The sequence below is a fragment of the Phaenicophaeus curvirostris genome, chromosome 6 (genome assembly GCF_032191515.1).
Source record: "Phaenicophaeus curvirostris isolate KB17595 chromosome 6, BPBGC_Pcur_1.0, whole genome shotgun sequence".
Classification (NCBI taxonomy): domain Eukaryota; kingdom Metazoa; phylum Chordata; class Aves; order Cuculiformes; family Cuculidae; genus Phaenicophaeus; species Phaenicophaeus curvirostris.
The window spans coordinates 19,757,888-19,768,112 of NC_091397.1; the positions used below are offsets into that span (position 1 = coordinate 19,757,888).

The 10,225-nt window shown below is 43.1% G+C and overlaps 1 non-coding gene across 1 annotated transcript; it reads left to right on the plus strand.

The window, feature by feature from the left end:
* Positions 1–8,868: 8,868 nt before the first annotated feature.
* Positions 8,869–8,942, plus strand: TRNAN-GUU (transfer RNA asparagine (anticodon GUU)). Its single transcript has one exon. It is a non-coding gene; the product is annotated as a tRNA-Asn (tRNA).
* Positions 8,943–10,225: the final 1,283 nt, after the last annotated feature.

Genomic DNA, 10,225 nt, shown 5'->3' on the forward strand with positions numbered 1-10,225 from the left:
TATGCGTCATTGAACTGGATATTATGATTTGCAAAAAAAACATAAATATAATCTTTGTTGTTAATTTTGTCATTCATTATAACATGTTTTAGCTTGATGTTTTTGGCAAAATATTTTAATAATATTTAAAAAAAATCATAAGTTAAAAACTAATGACAGAATTTCAGAAAATGAGATATTTTAAGGTTGCTTGACAATTCAGGTGAGAATTCACTGATTTTAACAGCAAAATGGTGTTGATTATCTTACATTTTTAAAAAGACTGAAAGCTTCAATAGACTCATGCACACCTCTTGTTTTGGGTTTTTTTTTTTGGTTTGGTTTCAATAAACTGTGAAGGAGAAAAGGTTTAAATCTCTGGAAATCTGGAAATATCAGTTACATGAGTATGCAAAGAAAGAAATTGTGAAAGTACTCTGAGAATTAGCAGAGTATTTTAAAAGCTAATTAATGTTGCAACAGCCAGATGAGAAAGGCCTATAAGATTTCAAAATATGCATGGTTACATAGTTTTCATATTTTTTTATTTACACTTAGGTGGATACTTGTGGAAATTGAGCAGATGTACAGTGTATTAACATGTAGTGTGATAGAACTGAAAAAGCTAATGATACCACAGTTACCTTTTGGCTGTATGAAAAACTGAAAGTGTTAGATCAAGTTCTTTTGAAAAATATATGGTTGTACCATGTTGTAGTGCAGGATGATCATGAGCTTCTTCAGCAGCAGTTTGGGTAAGTTGGAGGATGTATTTATTTATATATATTTTTATGGTTTTTGTAAAGTAGAATATTATATATGTATAATAATTATTTGGAGGTAGTAAATGACAAATAACAACATAAATTGGAGGAAGTCTAGAGCAGCTTTTATGTACTGAAAGAAAAGTGAAAAAGGAAAAGGGAAAAGGAATATATTCCTCTCAGGCCTTGAGGGTTCCTGGGGAGGTGAAATGATGAGATTTTACATGCTATCTGCCTGCTCTTGGACTTACTGTTAGGGCCTTACATCACAACTTCAAGAAGAAGGAGGAGGACTTTGGTATTCTCAGAATATGCTGCTGTGCACAAACGGTTTTTCCTGGGAGGATTTTGCTGTGTGTGAGCATAGTGGTAGAGATGTCTGAATGGAAGACTCCTTTCCCCAGGAGTGGCACATCTCAGTAAAAGTTCTGGCTCCTTGAGCCAGGGGCCGAGGTCTGCATTTTGACCAAAATGTATTAAACTTCAGAGATGTGACCTCTGCTGCTCCTCATTATTAAGTACTGTGCGTGATTCTTTATTTAGGGGCAAGGTGTGCTAATTTTATTCACAGTTAGTAAATTACATGGATGTGGAAAGGCAGAGAGATTTAGCATGTTTGTGTCCCTGAAATAATTTATAGTATAGTCAAATAATAATAGTTAATAATAAAGTCCTGGACATTAGAAAAAAAATTTTCACAGAAAGCACCATTGGGCACTGGAACAGGCTGCCCAGGGAGGTGGTTGATTCACCTTCCCTGGAGGTGTTTAAGGCACGGGTGGACGAGGTGCTAAGGGGCATGGTTTAGTGTTTGATAGGAATGGTTGGACTCGATGATCCGGTGGGTCTCTTCCAACCTGGTTATTCTATGATTCTATGATTCTATGATTCTATGAAAGTCCCTCTGAAGTCCCTCATGGCAAGGATGATGGCAAAATAGGATAGTGACTCCTCATAACACCTTTGCCCTGTCTCACTTTTAACGTACCAGCTTAGCTATATTATGTATCCAAACAACAGTCTTTGTACACTGTATTCATACTTTTAGACATGTATCATGCTTTCATTTCACCTTTGATTTCTTTGGTACATGACACTATAGGGAATTAAGATAAAGTGCAGTCATCTGTCCGGTTTCCTTTCTGTAGCCATATTGTGTATTAAGCTCTCAGGCCTCACAGTGTTCTGCAAGAGATTATCCAAGTAATGATAAATGCGCAGTAGCAGCCATCAAAGCATCATTGCCAGCTTGTAGCTGCTAAAAGACCCTCACATCTCTCTCACTGTCACTGCATTATTGATTAGCTTGCGAAATACCGGAGCTGTATTGATTGCAAATATTTAGGAATGAAAAAGGAAACATTGTCCTCGAAGGTATTTGCAGTCATCTCTTCTCTGTTAGAGAGATCTTTCTTCTCTTATATTTCTGTGGCTGTCTTCTACCTGTGATGTGCTGCAGCCTGACGTGGATCATCTGAGGCACCGTCAAGATGGGCAAACGGTTGCCTCATGCTGCTGGGACTGGGGCTCCCCAAGAACACGAGAGAGGCAAATGAAGGAGACTGCTTAGATAAAGATCGCTTGATTGGTTTTGCACACACACACATTTTAACAGAAATTATAGGAAGCAAACCCTCTTATTTGTCTATGTTTTAATTAATTTGTATTTTAAAATTATCTTAATCTAGACCATGAAGTCTGAAATAGTCCTGTCTGAGATAGCTGGATGATATTTTAGTTCCATTAGACAACAGAGCTGCTGAAATCCCAGCTCATTCTGTTTCGACATCCATGGGTTCTCCTAATCCAGTTACAGGAATACTCTGTGCAGACAGGCTAAAATATCAGACCTGAGAAAAACTCTAGCGTGTTGACCCACTCAGGTGAAATCTGCAATGGGACCCAGCACATGAAGGACAGTGAAGTACAACAAAAACCAACCCCTTCAAATTCAGCAAGTTACCCCTCCTCATCCCTTCTCCAAGAAGTCCCTGCTTAGCTGCATTGGCACATGCAGGTGGTTTCTGCCTGGTCTGCGTACAGTTAGTTCTCTGCCTGGTACTTAGGCTGAAATCATTAACATGTGTCTTGTGTGTTACCTGAATGAAAGGCGAGCTCACGGGTTATTATTGCCCATTTTTTCTCTTTGCTCCTGCACTTCCCTGTTTCGATTACAAATCCCCCTCCAGGCACAAAGCAAGCTGGACACCTACAGTGCAGCTAAAGAGTTATTTGTTCCCTAGGTGGACACTAATGAATGACTGCAGTGCTGCCCTGAGTGAGGGGGTCCCCACTATTAAAAGTTTAATAGAAAGATCTGAGAAGCTGGGAGCCAAGAGGAGGAGGAGGGGACAGAGAACTGTGAGTAGCTCACTAAGTACCTTCTCTGTTCCTTTGCTGGAATGGAGATTCTACCATCCATTAGGACAGGAGCAACTGGAGAGAGGTCAGTTCCTTCTGCATTCTCCTTTTGCCTTCAGTCTCACTGCAAGCTGTAGAAACTGGAAAAAATACGTTGGTTCCTTTTCCACTGTAAGATCTCTGAAAGCAACAGGAATAGGGCCTGTCAGAAAAGTCAGCTAATTCAGATTTCCTGTCACTTTTCTCAGTTTTTATCCTTTTGTTTCCCTCCCAGTCCTCTTGGTTCTCTTTTTTCTCCCTAATCCGTCCCTCTTCTTTACTCTTCTTACTCCTACCTTCCCCTACCTCATACTTTTCAAGACCTTTGGATAGATATATATAATTTGGGTGCCTAAAGGGCCTTTTTTTTAAAAAAAAAAATCTTTTAGCATTTTTTATGGTAAAAAATCTGTCTATGCTAAGTGATCATGAAATTTCAACAAACAGTGGAAATACATTGTCCCTTATGTCAACAAAGGCAAGTAGAAACCTCCTCAATTTTTCTCTCTCAGTTGTAGGGGAATGAGATCTAATTATAATTTTGCTTTTAGTTTTATATCTAGGCCCCATTACTGTATCATCTGTCCCTGTCTGAGACCACATGAAGAAAAGGGAGCAGTTATGACTGAGAGAGAGAGATGTATCCTTTAGTTTCTCTTTGCTGTGTATTCTGAGTATCTCTTACATAATCCTCACAAGGAACAAGATTAATTTCTTGTATACTATTCTTATTATAATTCCAAGACAGAGGGGCTGTTATTGCATATGTTTGGTATCCTGGAGTCCTGTAGGAAGCCACTCACGTGGCAAGGGGGCAACCAGGGAACAGTGGTGGAAGAAGCTTCTTTACACCAGAGGCGCTTGAGAGAGTTAGAATTCTGCTGGAGCTAACTATAACCATAGAAATTCGAGTTTGTTCTCATAGTGGGATATCACAACCTCCCTCTATTTTGAAAATAGAGTTCTAGGATTAGAAACCTCTGTAATCTTTTGATAGCTGGTAATAAATGTAGCTGGAGGAATTAAAACATAATGGCTTCTCCACGGTTCTTTGTACTCCCTCTGTCATCTTTCATACTGAGCTCTTCTAGAAGGCAATGCAATAACATTTTGAGCCTGTAAATGCATCTTGTAAAGAGCACTGATAGCTGAATTTGATCTCTCAGATCTTTGAAACAGTCTGATTATAAAAAGGCCTCCAGAAATGGTGTTGCCTATACAACCTGTCAGCACAGGTTTTCTGAAGATTGCTGCCTGGCTGAACAAGTCAGATTCCTGTTTGGAAATATCTGGAGTGCATCCACAAAGCCTACCTGGGTTTTCCTTTCTCACCGCCTTTCCTTCTCTCTTCTCAGACGCTAATGTTGTGGTTGAATTATAGCACTTGGACAGATATAAAGCTGATTAGTGTGATCATTTGCAAAATGACTTTTGGAACTAAGGTAGAGAATATTTCAGGGAGATGTGTTTTCCTAGGCATTGAAAGGATACAAAGCTTATATTCTGATTTTGTAACAAATTCTGGGTTTGAGTCTGCTCTAAAATTTGCCTTTAAGATTTTTTCTTAAATTTAACCTATTTAAGAAAATACTTTTATAATATGTTAGTAATCAGAGTGTGCTTGAAGTAAATGTATGTTTTCATATTGCTCTATATGCAGTTGCTTTCCTGAACCGAGGCCTATGTTTAGAACTTAAAGCTGAATCCTAGACTCGAGAAAATGTTAAAATAGGTTGCTGCTCCTAAAAACACGTGCTGGCAGTTCCTCTGCTTTTGTGCATGTTCTGTAGAGACAACTTTGCATAAGACTCACTCTTATTTTCATGATATTCACTACTATTTTAAGAATTCTTGAGCATTCATAGTATATGCAGTTCAAAACCTGCAAGGACAGGAAATTTCTCCCTTTCTCACCATGATAATAAGAAGTGCTTGAGAGAAATAAGTGCTATGTGAGAAGCATCATTATTATTCTCTTCAATGTTATGCTCACTTCTTATGCCAGGAAAACTTTCTTTTTTTTTTTTTCTGTTTTTTGAAGCAGTATCTTAAGATTGGGTTGTTTTTTCAGTAGAAACTGTTAAATTGAACTGCCACAATTGTACTTTTTTCAGTAGTCACTCAGAATAGGTAGATTGTAGGGAATTGCAATGCAAAATTCCCCTTACAGGGTGGCAGGTGAGATCTGAAGATCAATTCTGAATGTAGCATCCTCTGTTTGGTTTGTGGGTTTTTTTTGCCACAGCTGCAGACTATATTCCAAATTACTGGTAACAGGGAGAGCAGTTCCATAATTTTGTCGCAAGTCACACTGAAACAACTTTTTGTCTCTCCTGAACACGAGGTAAATGCATCTGTATGTTTTGTTATCCATATCCAGGCAGCCTATGCCATTTCCTTTTGGCAAACATGGTTATGGAGGTAGGGAGAACACTTGGCTTTTGGATTACCCAGCAGTCTGCTATTAGCAACACCCCAAGATGTCTGTGTTTTCTCATCTAGTTGCCTCTTGTGTGACTTGCATTATAAAAGATGCTAGAGCCAAGTGAACTGGAGAGGTCAGTAAAATACTACTGTTTGGTCTTGCTCTTTGGTTTTGAGATTAGTTGATCATTTGTGCAGGGATGATTTTCCAGTTTTAGCACCTTTCTGATTTTACTTACAGACCTAAAAAATAGAAGTGTTTCGTTAACAAAATATGATAAGCAACCTTTGTATGTGAAAAACAGTGAATCTGTAGACAAACAAATGAGTAAAAAAGCTGTCTATACCTGTTTCTTCCAACTTTTTGAATCCTTCTTCAATAATAATGCTCTCCATGGTTTGATGCTTGCAGCTCCAAAAAGAAAACCCTTTTGTCATGTAAATCTTATTCTATGCTTCTAATAATTCTAATAGCTGAATTATATTAGTTGTCCATTTATTTCAATGTCCTGGTTCCTGTAAGGACTAGAATCATATGTTTCAGAGGAAATCACAAGAAATTTTTGGATGGTAAACTCCACACTTACAGACCACCATTGCAGAGTAAGCAATCAGAAATGTATTTGGGCAGAAAATGAGTAGCTGTTCTGGAATTTTTTGTGACTATGATTTTTTGTAGTTTGGGTTTGAGTTGTAACTTGAGAGCCAAAAACCAGCTGACCAAAAAGAACACATAGAATAATAAATAATGTAGGTGCATGTGCTTGTAAACAGTTCTTTCCTGTGAGAAATTGTAGAAATAGAGGAGTTAATGAGTAATTCTGTGACATAAATGGGAAGGTTATTTTATTTCTAGTATACTCTACTGAATTGGTTTTAGGATCTCTTCTAGGTCAATAACTAGACTTATTTTTCTGAACACTGGGTGAATATGATACGTTTATAAAACTCATAAAAAAACCCCAGTTTTCCCCTCAGCCCTGTATTAGTATTCTCTGACATTCAGGAACCAAAGGCTATGTCTGCAGAAGGTCACAGATGCCATAGCAATGAACATGTAAGTTCACAGATCTCCATATAACTAAAAACCAATGTCATAATATATTATAAAAATATAGGGTTTTATAGAACACTTATAAAATATAGAACTATTTTTACATTACATAGTATAATGTTTTCATGTGTTCACATGTAATCTATTCATATGCCCTTATGGTTTTATAAAAATATCAAATATATAATCCATAATTAGTGAATTCAAGAACAGTGTTTAAACTATGTACATTGGGTATTAGAAAAAAATTAAGCAACTCCAGGTACAATCCACAAAATGCAGCATATGAAGGAAGGGAGTTGTCCAGAAATAAAGGACAAAACACTGATAAGGAGGATGATTAATCTGAAGTAGCATCCCTTTCTGCTTTCTGAACACCTTAAACAACACTTGGCCTCTTCCTTTCTACTGAAGATACAGTCAGAAACCTTCTCCTGTGGGTAGATATGTACTCTTTTCCATTTATGGAGCAGCGATAGATAGCGTTGCTCTCTGGTATGATGGCTCACTGGTTAGAGCTTTGGCAGCCAGCAAAAGTCATTCTTGTTCAGATCTTTGCTGATCTCTGGGTTTCACATTGAAGCAGTAACATTTGCTGTCGCGTATGTTCTCTTTATTTTGGTTTTTTTTTTTAACCTTGTGAGACTCTAAATGAAAGACTCTGAAATTCAGTGAGGAAGAATGCTCAGAAGAAAAGTGCTAAGTGACCCTGCAACCTCACCTGCAGCACCCTCACCGTCCCTGCGTACTGAGTTGGCAGCTGCTTATGTCCAATGCCAGGTCCTGCGGTGCTCTCAGACACCTCAACATTAGAGGTCATGTTCACTACCAGCACAGCTAAGTCTCATTTTAGATCTGGCCTCTAGACACAGGTTTTGAAAATAGTCAAGTTTACATTCATTAAAATTAATGAGACTATTCATGCACATAAAGTAAAATGTTTCAGTGCCCCAAATCTACGCCTAAATGCTCACCAGTACTAGTCTGTGGGTTAGGCCTTTGTTTAGATGGGAATCTTTCTACTTCCACTAAAATCTCAGGACTATTTTCTTGTGCTCCTACACAGAGGACGGAAGCTGTCCAGCCTGTGAACTGGTTTTTCTGATGCTGAGAACAGCAGACGTCTGGACAGAGAAACGTGCCACAGTGGACATGTTGCCTCAAAAAGCATTCTTTAAAGTAATTATTTTAACTACAGCTGAGGGCTTGTATGTCTTGTCTTTCTCCTCCATGTTTTAAAAGCTGCTGGTCAGTAAGGTACTGACAATGCATAATAAAATTCAAGTAATGCTGTGATAATCCTAATGCTTCTGTAGCTTTTTTCAAAGTGCTGGAAAAACTGGAAAGGCTGAAATGTAGGCAATAAATGGTCAGCCTAAAGTTACCTATTGGGATGAGAAATGAAGCCTTATGGCGCAAGGTGTTGTACAAAACAGGGATAACAAGATTCTGCCCTTGCTCCTGCTGGTGAAGACTCTCTGGTTTCTGGAGTGAGCTGGGATTTCTTGGTCTTGGGTGGGCAGAGACCAGGAGACAACCAGCTTCTGCTTGGGAAGGAGTCAGCACACATCCCTGTGCGGTGGGTGTCCCGTGCCTGCTCAATTCCAAAGGTTTTTGGTGGATAGAAGAGCGATCAGGCAGAGCTTCGTGGAGCCGTGGGGAGAAGATGAGGAAACCAATACTGTTAAGACTTCAAAGAGTCAAACAGGACCAGTCTGTGAAAGAAAAGGGGAAAACACTTGCTCAGATTTGTATGTGAGGGCTTTGAGGTGTAGATTTACTGTAAGAAACGTGGGAAGCGGATTTCAATAAAACAGCAATAGGAACATTAGCTTCTTCACTGCTGTTTTCAGCAACTTAGAAAGGTGAATGTCACTCACCTGCACACCCGTGGAGGGATGCTGCCCGTCTCACTGCTCCTTGCAGTCCCTTAAAATTACCTTTAAATATATTAACATGACAATTCTGTAATGACACTTGGAAATTACGTTTCGGATCGCACAGGTAATCAGCAGTGGCCAAGGGGAAGATGTTTTAACGCCGATTTGTGAATTTATTCCTCAGAAGAAGAATGTCGTTGTGAATAACGATTTGGGGGATTAGTCTTTCATACCGGGTAAAAGAAGAAATCCCGTCATTTTCCCTGTTCCCTCAGCCCTTTCCAGCCTTTCGCCGGGCCGGTTCCTCCAGGCGGCGGGAGGCGCGGCTGCAGACATCAGTCGCGCCGCGGCCGCTTTCTCCACGGCGGTCTCTGTGGCGCAATCGGTTAGCGCGTTCGGCTGTTAACCGAAAGGTTGGTGGTTCGAGCCCACCCAGGGACGGGTTCCCCTTTTGGCCGGCCCGCTGCCCCCCGCGCCGGCTGCCGTCGTTTTGGGCGCGTTCGCCGGGGGAGGAGGCGGCGAGGCGGGGGCCGGCGGCGCCGCGTGTTCCTGGGGCCCCGCGCGGGGAGCGAGCGGCTCCGCTGCTCCTCGGGGCCGCCCCGCTCCTCTCCGGGCGGGGCAGGCGGCGCGGTGCCCGGCGCTCCCCGGGCCCGCGTTCCACGCATCGATGTAAAAGCGACCTCGCCGGGAGCTTCGCCCGACGTGCCGAGCGGCGCCGCTTCCCCACACCGGGGCCCGCCGGGACCCGCTTCACAGCGCGTGGAAAGCGGGATCCCGGGGAAACGTGCCCTTCCCCGGCCAAGTTGTGCGTCTCGGGTCTCTCTTTTCCGCTCGCCTGCTCGGAATGACGGACGGAGCCCCCGCAGGGTCAGGCCGTGCCGAGGGTTTAGCCGGAGAACGCGCGTGTGCCGGGGCGTCTCCCGCCGCTGCGACCCTCTGACGTGCCGCCCCCGCGTCAGGTCGCTGGTTTTTCTTCTTTCCCCGCCGCCCGCATCGCTGATATTTCGGGAAAACCTTAGGAAGAGCGGGCAGGCGAGGGGCAGCCGCCCCGACCGCCCCAGCACCCGCCGCCTTCCTTGCTCAGCAGAACTTTGGTTTTAACCTGCACCGTGCAGATAAAGCCCCTCCGGGCCAGCCCCGCGCTGTCTGCAGCCGGAGGGGAGCCCGGCCTCGCAGCTCCGCGGTCCCCGCAGCCCCCGAAAGCCTCGCGGGGGACAGAAACGTTAAAACCCGCGTGCTCGGATCGACTTTCTGTCGGGCAGACAGGGCACGACTCGGGGAATCGGCAGCAAATCGGCGCTGGCGGCGTGAAGGAGGAACGGCTGGAGGGGCAGGAGCGGCTTGGGAGCTAAAATGTACCGAGTTGATGCTTCAGGTGGAAGAACAAACCCTCTTGGCACCCACAGGGCGAGTCTCGCCGTCCCTAGCAAGTCACAGATGCGTTTTGCGGAGGTGATTATCGCTGCCCGCAGCGTCTGTTAACGCCAGTTCCGTTTTTTTTTCGCGTCGGTGTGCAACTGGGACACCGGCAAACCTGCTACAAGAGGCGCGGGGCGGGAGCATCCTCGTTGTGTTGCTCGGTGCCCCCGCAGCGGCTCTCGAGATGCTCCCGGGGCTCGGGGGCTCCCAGCGGCGTGCGGGCAGCGCCGAGTCCGCTCGGTCTGCAGCCGCGGAGAAGCTCGGACACGGGGAGCCTCGCCCCGTCTGCTCGGTGACTCCTTACA